At 39.1% G+C, this 13,298-nt stretch overlaps 1 long non-coding RNA gene across 1 annotated transcript in view; it reads left to right on the top strand.

Moving 5' to 3' along the window:
* Positions 1–11,795, top strand: part of LOC116827376 (uncharacterized) — a 52,466-nt gene extending 40,671 nt beyond the window's left edge. The window contains exons 2-3 of the long non-coding RNA XR_004374287.2: positions 6,590–6,734; positions 11,705–11,795. This is a non-coding gene — a long non-coding RNA (uncharacterized LOC116827376). The remainder of the gene's footprint in view (positions 1–6,589; positions 6,735–11,704) is intronic.
* The last annotated feature ends 1,503 nt before the right edge of the window (positions 11,796–13,298 follow it).

The following is a 13,298-nucleotide window of genomic DNA, read 5'->3' as shown; positions in this document are numbered from 1 at the left end:
TTGCACATTTCTAAAAATGATTAAAGTGTGTCAGAATCCATCAAAAATCACCTGTGTAATTTTCAGCGAATCAGGCCTTTTTGTAAAGGATGGGTCTGGGGGCGTTTACACTGTGATGTTTAGTTGTAAAAGCTGTGATTATTCAAATTGCCATGACTGTAAAGCTATAGAGATCCCCAGTGACCTCTTAAATTTAATAAAATCAATAACTATCTTTCTGTATTTCAAACAATCTGTCTAGATTTAGCTTACCAATGCTCAAAATAAGCCTGATAGAAACTAATTAGTGAGGAGGTCAGGTTAGAATCAAGATGCAAAGATTTTGGGGCGGGAGGTAGAAATTAACATTGAATGGATATTATTCTTTTTGGCTTCAATAAAAAATGTATAAACTACAGTAGAAAACATGCAGAATGTTCAGATTTGTAAAGATTGATCTAGCTGAAACTTAAGACGTCTCACTCCCACCTAAATAATAACCTAGAACAAAATTGTCTTGAGGCAATCCTTCGTTCTTTCTGTTGTAATTCAACATGTCTTTAAATAAATAAATAAATAAATAAATAAAACCCCTTATTTATTTTTCTTTCTACAGTGCCTGCTGATATGTAGAGGCTTTGTTAATGAAAATGAAATCTGTATGGTGGTGTTCTTTAAAAGATTTCTTTTGCCCCAAATATATACACGTTTAGGAGCATTTAATTCCTAACTGTTTCCCTAGATGCACAGTTATGAGCCCCAATCCTGCAAAGATTTACGTTTGCTTAACTTTGTGCACATCAGTAACCCAATGGAGTCAATGAGGTGTAAAGTAAATAATATGGTTAGTAGTGTGGAGCAATTAATTTAAAATTTGGGTATGGATGATGTATCTTGGCACTGGTGCGGCCTTCCACGCTGTCAGTTGCATCTTTACTCCTGTTGACACACATGTTACAGATTGTGTTAGTTTCATGCAGGTATAACCAGAGCCCGAAGAGTGAATAAAGGAAATAATATATATGATGTGGCTTGTGAACACATCTCTCTTAGTGTGCTCATTTCCCCATAATCAAAATCACTGCTAACTGAATGACATAATAGGGAAAATCCAGATATTTAGTTTGAAAAAAGGGAAAAATCCAACACTGAGGCACTGAGGGGAAGAAGAAAAAGTCTCTGCAAATGTGACAGACATAAAAGAAAGTGAAGGAAAGTTAAAAATTACCATAGGGCAGACAGGACACCTGCTAAAGAACCTTCTGCTTCCAGTCACAGCTGGAAAGAAAAATGAAAGAGAGTTGCAAACAACTGTCCTGGAAGCATGAAATCAGCCTTTTGTCTTTTTTTCCCTTTATGAACAGTTACAGTAAGCAAAAATTAGGATAATCTCAAAGTATGCGGAGGAATATTTCACCAGGCTCTGCATATAAAAAGCTGAGGCATGGAAGTGTGCCTCTTTGAAAACAGAAACATGTTTGGGAGCTTCCCGATGCATTGAAGAAAGTGGTAATTAATGCATAGTGAATGACTTCGAAAGAAGGTTGAATAGGGGCATAACAATGGGAAGTGTTTTTTTTTTTTTTAGGTTAAAGCATCCAAGAAAGAAAGCTGTTAAAAGATGGCCACTGTGAAGCTACAACTTCAATCCCTGTCTTTTCTGACTTTCCTTTATAGACTGTGGTGGGTTTTGTTTTGTATGGGTCTCCAAACACAATGAAGTTAATTTGCACCAATTTCATTTTGTGTATGCTTCAGAGTTTGGGGTTTTTTCTTTCTTTTTTTTTTTTTTGGCAGAGTTTGGTTCTTTGATGGTGCTTTTGAGCAAATGGTTTGCCCAAAGTTCAGATGATGTTAGCTCCATCCGCTTTTTCATTTACAACATCAAGAGGATTACAGAGAATAACTTTGTTGCCCAACATCAAGGCTATATCTTCAGGCTACTAGAAAGGTAGTTCTCAGAAAGTGTGTCTTCTAATATTTTAGAACCTCCACAGGCTTCAGATAAAACAAGTATTAAATACAAAAAGCTCACAAGGATCCTGACGAAGGTTAAACTCACACAACCTCCTTCATGTGAACACCTGAAATGTATTTTTTGGACTGTTGGAGTGTTATCATAGTAAAGACAGCAGTAAAGTCTTATATAACCAGAGAGAAAATAATAATAATAAAAAGCTATCCTGTTTAAAGACGGGCATTTTTAATGGATCACGAACTAAATGTAATATATATTTGCAGTTTAAAAGGGAATTCTGAGACCAAGTATCATGCAGTTTGATTTTTTTTTTTAACTGGATCACTAGTTAGCAAATCTGCGTTTCTATTGTGCTTGATCCAGGGATAGGTTTTATGAGGCTTTTAGGATGCAGGAATTGAAATGCACTGGGAAAAATAAAGAAGCCGTTGTGTATCTCCTTTTTATTTCTGTGTGCATAAGACCATTTGAAATATATTTCTATTGTTGGTACCTTTTCTTAGTTGGAATACCAGACCCAAGTTTATTTGACCCTGTGCCTCAATCCAGTGCTAGACGAAGCTAATTTAAAAAAAAAAAGGGAAAATGTGTAAAAGAAAAGTTTGTGGGTTTTTGGACCAAGTGTAGCAAAATAGTGGATATTTTAATAAAGGAAATGCCTCTCTTCCCATTCCATCCACTTAGCACTGTTTTGAGAGGAAGCATTGCTAATGGTTACAGCATAGCGTTATGAGCCAGAAGCAGTCTGTTCCCAGCTGAGCCAGGGGCCTGTTGGTCCGGCCCGGGGCAGGTCACTTAACCTCTCCGTGTGATTTTACCTCAGGGGATGTTGTGCAGCTCCATTCATTCGTGTTTGTAAAGTGCTTTGAGGTTGTCAGAGGGAAGGAGCTCTACAATTGCTGAATGCTATTATTATAACTGTTATTTTAATGGTATTGTTTTGGGCATGTTCCTTTTACCATTTTTTCTTTTTGTCAGTATAAGCCAATATCTCTTTCACGCACAAAATGTATTGGATCACTTTAGCTTTTCCTGTTGAATTGAAAGATGCATAGATGGAATTAATACTTTGTATAAAAAATATCTGTGGGGGGGTTAAGAGAAAGACTATGTATCTAATATATACATTATATAATGCACTTTCGATGTACATATGTGTATGGTCACACACACTCTTTATTTGAGAAGCTATAACACCTCTGTTGTATGCAGAAGGTGTTTGAAATATGGCATGGCCGAAGCTATAAGGTAAGCCATGCCTTTCACTTGTCCTGTGAAATTCTGTTGAGGTTTGGCTGAGTTATAAACTTTTGAAGATCACCACTTCCCTTCTCTTGCTTGTTTCCTCAAGAAAAAATTGTCCACTTGCCAAACTAATAACAGAACCATGTATAGGGTGACCAGACAGCAAATGTGAAAAATCGGGACGGGGTGGGAGGTAATAGGAGCCTATACAAGAAAAAGAGCCCAAAATCAGGACTGTACCTATAAAATCGGGACATCTGGTCATCCTAACCATGAATATTTTAGAGAGTCAGTTATGTTCCAACACCCACTGCAGCAGTAGCACACGCTGTACTGGGAATTGCCAGAGCTGCTGTAGCAGTGGAGGTAAGGGATGGAAGGAGAGGGAGGGATAGTATGAGGGAAAAGAGCTCTGCGGCTTCCTCTCCCACCATTTTCAAGATGTGGCCTGGTAATCTATCCTCCCTTCTAGGGGGACCACCTGGGGCAGGAGTTTCCTCCAGACTCCTGGGGACAGCAGAGAGAAAGCTGGACTGAGCTATCTGTGACTCTCTCCAGACTCAGCACACGACGGCCATGGCCCCACGGCCCTTTATCTCCTCCTTCCCCAGCTCATGTAGTTGGTTCTATAGCTCAAGTGGTCGTCGCCATGCTCAAGGTTCAGAGTCCAGACCATGATGATGCACAGTGTAGGAGAGAGTTGTTCCAATTGCACATAATACATTTTTATACATTCTTCCTTTTAAAAAAATAACTAGGTTAATGTCATACAAAATAAAACTATATTACAAGAAGGTTATTTAGGTTGAAAAGCCACATGCTCAAAAGCTAGGAAATGTGGGTGCATTGTTAATTCGATCCCGTTGTGAGCATGATACAGTCTTTAATTGTGCATTATTTTCAGAGGATCCTGCCTCATTTCGTGCACAGGACGGATGCTTCAGCGATCAGAATTAAGGTTACATGGACATGGGTAAACTGGGCATTTTCCAACTTTTGAGTGATTGACTTTTCAGCCTAAATAATGTACTTTAATGTACAGATTTGTAGGTAGATGATGTATGTGTTTGTGTGTATGTATCATACATCGCATGCGTCACAAATGTGTGATCCATGTATGGATCACACTGTCAGGTAACATCAGGAAATAATTCACCAGAAGACGTAATGTTAGAACTCCATTTGCAGTAAAATTATCAACATGCTGAATGTTCTGTAGCATTAGCCACCTTGACACACAAATAAAACCACTTCCCATAATTTAGGAGGATGTGGAGTTGCATTGACTAGATTTTTTTGTCACCTCTTTTTTATTTATTTTTGCCCTTTTCCTTTCACTGCAGTTAGTACACATAAGTAACAATAGACATATACTGCACTCTTAGCTACAGGGATGCACCAACATTTTGAGCACTTTCCATTATTTTTCTGCTAATGTCACTTGTAAAACTGCTGGTATCTTAACTCTGCTGCAACCTATTATTTCTGTGTACAGTAGAAGCAATTTAAGTCATTTTTGCTGTTTGCAAACAGATATTCAAACATAACCTCAGACTCTTTGGACCTTTCCAAAGGGACCCATAAAATCTATAATTATCCACTTCCATCTAAACTGTTAGAAAAATTGGAAGACCTAAGATTCAGAATTTATCTGGATTTCAGACACCTCAGCATCTGAGGGTGTTCAGATCTGGGATTTCATTCAGCTCTTTATAAAAAACAAGGCTAGTGGGGTATTGGTAAAATTTGGATGCAGATCTGGGTTTGGAATTAGGAGGGAGAAGGCAGCAATTCCGTCCCAATTCTGAAATAAACCAGGATTGTGCTAATACTACATTTAGAATCATTGTCACAGAAATGGCTTGGCTCTTGTCCTCTTCCTGTATCCCTCACGCTTGCAGTATTTCCAAACTTGGTACTTCTAAATTCAAGCAGATGGGTCCAAACCAAAATCTTGGATCTTAACTACTTCAAGCGTGTGGGGTTTGCAGAGACCAAACCCAGATCTGTAATATTTTTCACCGACAAAAATGGGTCCAATACGAGACACTTCCAAGCTTACACAGAGCTCTTCTTCAGGTCTAGGAAAAGAGTGTCACAGCTCAGTACAAGGTGGAACAGATAAGAAGTTAATCCATGTTGCAAGAGACCATTCGAGGCCAAGTGGGCAGCTAACACCTCTGCAGTCGTTGGACAAATATTTAAATGAGAAACAAGGTGGATGAGGTAATATTTTTTTTATTGAGCCAGCTAAAAGCTATCACCCACCTTGCCTCTTTAATATGCTGGGATGAACACGGCCACAACAGTGCATACAACAATGTTTAAATGAGAAGGCAGCAGTAACTGAGGCCAGCAGTTTGGCAAACGAACAGGGCTAATGATTCCTCTTTTTAAAGATTTCTTTTCTTCTTCTAACTGAATTTCTTGAGATCTGATCTTTCAGTCTCTGCTCACACACACAATCTCTCTGCTCTCTCATTGCAATCTCCCTGTAGTGAAGACCAGCCCTCTGACTGTATTATAGCATGTCACAACAGAGAAGAAATAGGATTTGGTATCAAGAATACAAACAGGATATTGAATCTTTTGGACATGGGCAGACCCTGTAACTTTCTCTAGTTCTTCTCAAGTGGAAAGGTACTTCTTAGTCTGTAGGTGGCAGAAACATCACCAGACTGGAACCTCATATATGACCGACCCACAACCTGGGTCCAAATTCTCCAGCCCTATTCCTGGCTCAAACTGTTGTTTAGTGTTGTTGTACTCTGTTAAACAGCTGTCACATCCCACCTCAGAGATGCCTACATTGCATTGGTGGATAGGTTTTTTTCTCTCCAGGAGGTGTCTTGCAACAATTGTTGATACAAAAATCCCACTGAGTTCCTAGAGAATGCCATGTGAATGGATACAACCCACAGCCTGTAAAATGCTTTAAGAGCCTTTAGTATGAAAGGGTGGCATGAATATAAGGTGATATTAATATACTGTGTAGATTAAATACATTACTGGAAAATGTTTAACCCCTTATTTCAGGAAGCTAACATGGATGACCGTTTGTGATATTAATTGCTCTGCTTGCTAATTAGATTACCTCCGAATCTACAAGTCATTCAACAGTGGGAGCCGGAAATGGAACTACAGACTCGTTTATGAGCAGAAAGGTATTTGGCAGGATTGCTTTCACTCAAAATATCCCTTTAATGAGATGCCATTGAAAACAGTTGGTTAAAGGAACAAAGTCAGGTTTGTGGCAGGGCTGTCAGACATTTGAGAGGCTGCGCATCTCTGGGGCAGAATCTCGTGGAAAGGATAATTGCAGCCAGTGTCAGTCTTAAATATCAAAAAAAGACATTGTGACCAAAAGCCAATATCATGTTTTTCTAGGCATCATAGTTCAAGAGCGAACCCTGGAGCACTATGGTGCATAAGTTATTGGGACTCTTTGAAGGAGAAGTGTTAAAACTCCTAAGACATCCAGAGGATGTTGCCAGTCACTCAGACTTCTGTAATACTATGTGACAAGGACCTGGTAAGATTAGGACATTTCTAAACCTAAGAACTATGGCTTTTCCAGATTATGGTTTGCATTACAGATATCCAAGGTTTTGAGGGTTGGATAAGGAAATAGCAAGACAATAGAAGAGTAAGGGAACAATCTCGGAGTCTAAACTGTCTTGTCATTTGTTCATATATACTTTCATGAAGTGCTATATTCATGGCCATCAAGAGGTCATCATACAGGTTAATGCAGTGTCGTGGAATTAACACCCGCTGCCAACAGGTAAAATGTCTACCTGAGGCACTGTCTTGTGGGAAGTGTATTCAGGCAAGCACACAGAGGAACACATCTAACCCTATTTTATTAGCAGAACTTCAGCATTCTTCTCTGTCCTCTACAAGAATTATGCTCAGTCAACGTAAATGCCCAGCCCTGCAAGGATTCTCTGCTTACAGGTAATAGACAACTTTGTTACAAACATGAGCTGGGTACCACTGAACATAAAAACAAATCCCGCATTGTGCTAGAAGCACGTTAAAATGCGTTGTCATTACATTTGCATTGCCTATCCACAGGTAAGGCATCACGAATGTTCTCCCCACTGGTCCAGACATGTGATTACTTTGGACAGAAAGTAAGGTAGCATTTTGCTTTCAGCCAGGTGGGGATACAAGGTGATTTTATTGCAGATGGGCAATGAAATAAAGCATTTGTGAGCCTACGGCTACGGCTGTACTACAGAGCTTGCAGCAGTGCAGCTGTACTGATGCTGCTAATGCAGATGCTCTAAGTTGATGAGGGAGAGCTCTCTGGTCAGCTTAGTTACTCCAGCCCCCGCGAGTGGCAGCAGCTAGGTCAGCATGAGAAGCCCTCCCGCCAACATAGCCAGTCCACACCTGCCCTTATGTCTGTGTCACTTACTTTGCTCAGGGAGTGGCTTATTCACACCCGAGTGAGATAAGTTATGCCCACATAGTGTAGACATAGCCTTAGTCAAAATTTACTTGGACCTGGAAATTATTAAAGCTGTAGCAAAAAGAAAATTCTGTTGTATGTCTTCTTACAATAATATCTAATTTTTATATAGTGCTTTTCATCATTCAATCTCCAAGTGCTTTACTAAGGAAGTCAGTATCTTCATCCCCATTTTACAACTGGGGAAACTGAGGCACAGAGTGAGGCAGTGACTAGTCCAAGGTCACCGGCAAAGCCAAGAATAGAACTGAGGTCTGCTGAGTTCTAGTCTAATGCTTTATCCATTAGGCAACACTGCCTCTGAGAACTTGCTGATGTTACATATGTGTAGAGCCTCATGACATGGTAGACCTACAGTGAACATCTCACTGACGTCTTCTTGCTTATGAACAATCTTTCTGTAAGGAAAAAGATTCTCTCTCATGTAAGAATTCTGCCTGGCACGTTTGTAACAAAAACTGTAGTGTCACATCCCAGTTTGAGCTACGAGTCAAGTAAAGCAAACATCAAATCTAATAAGATAAGTGGCATTCCCCCCTTCCAGTTACTCTGAAATTTCCAATTCGTTGTTAGGAAAAAAAATAGTAGCACTTCATTAGAGATTTATTTTGAAGTGAAATGATTACAGTATGTAGTTAGCCTACAGTAATTGTGCCACACTAATATGTAGATGCCTCTTTGTGTGTGGTGCTGGCAGTTACTGCTTGAATTAAATAATAATAATAATTAATAAACCAACTCATTTATGCTGGCTAGAACAAAACCTCAAAGAGTTGACAATCATTTGACAGTCATCAAAACATTCTGTGCTCTCACTGTGATGCCACTTAAGAATAAGTCCAGTTAATGAGCTGTGAAACCAAGGGAACTTCTAAATACTTTTCTCAGGGGTTCTCAAACTGGGAGTTGGGACCCCTAAGGGGGTCACGAGGTTATTACACGGGGGGTCACGAGCTGTCAGCCTCCATCTCAAATCCCGCTTTGCCTCCAGCACTTTTTATGCTGTTAAATATATTAAAAAGTGTTTTTAATTTATAAGGGATGTCGCACTTAGAGATTTACTGTGTGAAAGGGGTCACCAGTACAAAAGTCTGAGAGCCACTGACCTTTCTGGTTATCTTGAGGTATCTGACAGGATTCAGGTATATGCCATCACAAAAACAAATACATAGGCTGTTTCCTTATTCATAAGGATCAATTTCAGACTCTGAAACCTTTTCATAAAAATGATGAAGAGTAAAAGAGGGAGAAGTGTCCATTAGTTCTTTTGTTTCCTTAAAATAATGTTAGAGCTTTTATTTTTAATTGCTTTTGGTGTTATACCTCCAAGAATGAGACCTGCTTTCTTGGAGCCTAATTCTGTAGTCCAACCCTCTTCAGCAAAGCACTTAATTCTATCTGTCTGATTTCAAATCCCAGCTCATTAGCCTTGGAAGGCAAGAGAACCAGAGTAGAACTGCTGATACTGTTCCCTGTAGGCCAGCAGGCTATGACATGGCAGTCCCGTGAGCTGGACAGGCTGGATTGGCCTAAGAAGCCTTTACACCCAAAATGTACAGCAAACCAGACTGACTTATACGGACTTAGACCCATGACTGCCAAGCCTAGCAAATTGCAGTGGTTATAGCTTTTGGATAACGGCTAAACATATTACACTTATCTATTTGCTCTGAGCTAGCAGCAGAGGAATTAAAGAAGTTACAAATTTCTGTCATACAGGAGACACATTGGTTGGGTATAGAAAAGTTCACAGTTGGAAGTTATCCTTAACTTTATTCCTGACATTCAAGTGGACAAGCAAAGTATTCCTAGAGCAGTGGACAAGGAAACGGTTACCTGAGTTAACAGTTGGGAACTAGTGTATGAGTAGATTGTCATAGCAAAGTTTGCTGCTGCCTACAATAAAGTCTGCATAACTGTTGTCTGCTTTTATGCACCAAGAGAAATAGCAGAAAAGGAGAAAGATGGATTTTATCAACCGATGAAGAGCGCAGTAAATGAGATGCTTGATCATGATGTGATTTTGATAATGGGAGATATGAATGCGCAATTTTGATAGTGGAGATAGTAAGCAAATGAATAGTGCTGGACCACATGGCATTGGGATGGCAAACAGTAATGGAGAAACATTTAGAAATTTCTTTGAGATGCACAATCTGATGACTGGCAGTATTGGTTTCCTCCCAAAGATATGCACCTGACTATACAGAATTGACCAGATGGTCAAACCAAAAACCAGAGTGGCCACGTTATTATCAGCAAAAGGCATAGAAAGTCATTGTGGGAGGCTAGAGCTTATGGAAGTGAGGTGGCAGTGGTCATGAACTACTGATGGCAAGATTAAGTTTAAGTTAAAGTCCAAGAAAAAATGGGTCCAACTGGAGCCAAATTTGATCTTGTTAAATTAAAGGATACCTCTGTGAAGGAAGCATACAAGGAAATGCTAGGAGGCATTTCAGGCCATTAATTTGCAATGGCAAAGAAATCTCGCTACAGATTGGATACAGGTTCAGTGAAGCAATAGAAAATACAGTGGAAGTTATTGGATGGTGTATGGAAACAAGAAAAAGATGGACAAGCAGTAAAATAAGAACATTGCAGGAAAAGTGTAAATAAGAGAAAATTGCTGAAAAGGCAGAAATAGTAAAAGTGTTGCGCAGAGCAAAGAAGAAATCACAAAGCTTGGACAAGCAAAAGCTCAGGAAGGAAGAGGGGGTATCAACAAAAACAAAATATGATAAGTCTACGGGAACAGAGTCAGGCCAACAATGCAAGGCTACTGGTGAACCATCGTCAAATGCCAAAGAGGGGCTGGAAGTGTGGAAGGAGCACTTTGACAAAGTGCCGAACCCTCTAGTTAATCCAGATGCAAGCATTCTAGATGAACAGGACAGCTTGCAAGACAGCATGGATATCAGCACTGAACCACCACCAGAAGAAATGGAAAGCAGTGAACCAGTTCAAAACTGGGAAAGCTGCAGGAATTGTAACCAGTGAGCTGCTAAAAGTTAGTGGGGCATGTGCTATTAGAGCATTAGAAAAAGTATATAAGAAAATATGGGAACATGAGGAGGTACCAGATGAATGGCTAAAGGCAGTAGTTGTACCAATCCTGAAAACAGGAGATCCTGCTGATCCGAAAAATTATAGAGGTATAACCTTATTACTGGTACTGGAAAAAATCATGATGAAAGTGGTTGTCAACAGATTAAGGGCAATTTTAGAGGAAGTACTAGGCGAGGAGCAAAGAGGCTTCAGACCAGGCTGAAGTTACATTGATCAGATATTCACGCTGTGACAGTTACATTTGGGAGCAAAAGTGAAATTTTTTCAAGCCTATATACTAGCAGAATTATTCTATGGTCTGGAAGCATCTGTATTAAATGAAACACATATTAGAAGGCTGGAGGCAGTAGAGATGAGAGTTCTTCAGAAGATGCAGGTGTGAAGTGGAACGATTTTAAGACGAAGTTAGAAGGTGAGTAGGATATGAAATTAGGGTATGAGATTGGCTGCAATTGAAAAGATTGTGATGGTGGGGGCGCTGTAGAAGACAAACAGATGGACAAGAATGAATGGCGACACTGGCCTGTTCCCCGTGTCTGTAAAGATGCTTTGGAATGAGAAGAAGAATGTAAGACGGGTTGTTCTGAGGTCTTTAAAATGGTCCCAAACTGTTGAACTCTAGTTTTATGTGAGCAGTGTATTTTTCCAAAGAGTGAAATTCACCCCTGTGCAGAGGGCCAGTTTAAAGCCTATGCACCAAAAAAGTCCCACATAAGCCTTTAAAATAGGGAGAATTTCACCCGCTTTAATTTCCCTTTACACTGCCGAAGCAATGTAAACAGACCTTAGTAAAAATGAGAATCAAGCCCCAAATGTTTAGCTTCTTTTGACCATGTGGTTTGTTATTGACCAATGTACTAGGGTTATATTTATACTGGCAAACTGCACACCGTTAAAAAGCGAATAGAATAAGTAAAGACAAACTTTTTAGAATTTTTAACAGGTATTATTTTTTGTAGATAAGAATATAAGAACGGCCATGCTGTGTCAGACCAAAGGTCCATCTAGCCCAGTATCCTGTCTTCCGACAGTGGCCAATGCCAGGTGCCCCAGAGGAATGAACTGAACAGGTAATCATCAAATGATCTATCCCCTCTCGCCCATTCCCAGCTTCTGGCAAACAGAGGCTAGGGACACCATCCCTGCTCAGATGGTACAGGGGGAAAGAATTGGGTAAGAAAGGCCTTGTCAGGGAGAATAGTGAGTCAGAAGATGGATAAATAGGATATGAGTGCTGAAAACATTAACTGGGAAAATTCTTGGCAATGAACAACCAATGCATAGGAGAAAATCTTTTACGCACCTAGCTAAGATGCACTGATTGCACAAATTTCATTGCCTGTGTGACATTGTCACCACAGACATTCTCCAAATGTTGGAAGGACAATGAAAAATAATGATCAGATGAACCTCTGTATGGTGCATTTCATACGCATTAGAAAATAAACAGATCAATTTTTGCTAGCATTTAAATCTTAGGGTGTTATTTGATAATCATTTCTCACTTCATCTGGAAGAATTGGGCGGGGGGAAGACTTCATGCTTGAGCTGTTAAGAGTGTCATCACTTTTTCAAATGATATCAAGTATACATAAATTATATTACTTACAATAAGATGCAGTTTTTGTTTTGCCATACAGTGAAATGAAAATTAAAGTGAAGTTGCTGAATGAATAAAAACCTGTGGTAGTTCTGGAAAAGGCATTAGATATTTTAACACAGAAGGTAATGATGTAGCACATGGCTGCTTATCGTGACAAAGAGGTCTCAGTATTGCAAAATTTATCCCTTACATGCATGCAGAGGCCTAATTAAGGCTGAACAGAAAACCAAATTTCTATTCAGCAGAAAATTCTGACCTTTTGACATATATTTCTGTTTTGCATCAGAACAAAGTCAAAATGTCAAAATTTTATATGGAAAATTTCAATTTGGAAACATCAAAACATTTTGTTTCAATCATGATGATGTTGAAACATTGTAATATAATAAACCTTATGTGTATATAAATTAAATATATGTGACATTACATATAATATTACAACTAATATTTTAATATAAAAGTCAAAATAAAATGACTAACATGAAATGATTCTATTTGACTTTTTCCTGGTGAAAATTTCACTTAAATTGACACATTCCCTCAAAACATTTTGATTTCCAATGGAAAACAGTTCTGTCAAAACTTTTTTGACCAGCTCAAGCCATAACACAAGACCACTTGCTAGTTAGGTAATTGCTTTTTTACTCAGCATACCAAACTCTTGAAAATTTGGCCATAAGTGTCACAATGGGAGCTGTTAGGTATTGAGCTCTTTTGAAAATCTGGCCCTTACTGATTGGGTAGAAAGGCAGTGGCAATCAACTATTTCTCCAGTATTAAATATATTGTGCTTTTCCACTGAGGGCAATATTGCTCAATCCAAGAAACGTCCTTAATCCTTCTGTCATATTTCACTGCTGTCGGTGCTTCTATTTTTAATCAATGTTTTAAATTCTTGCTAGAGATGTTTGTGAAGTTGCAAACTGCTGTGAGGAGACCTTTCTAAAGCT

Source organism: Chelonoidis abingdonii, chromosome 8 (genome assembly GCF_003597395.2).
Source record: "Chelonoidis abingdonii isolate Lonesome George chromosome 8, CheloAbing_2.0, whole genome shotgun sequence".
NCBI lineage: Eukaryota > Metazoa > Chordata > Testudines > Testudinidae > Chelonoidis > Chelonoidis abingdonii.
The sequence above is the reverse complement of the archived record's forward strand: the minus strand, read 5'-3'. Positions and strand labels throughout refer to the sequence as shown.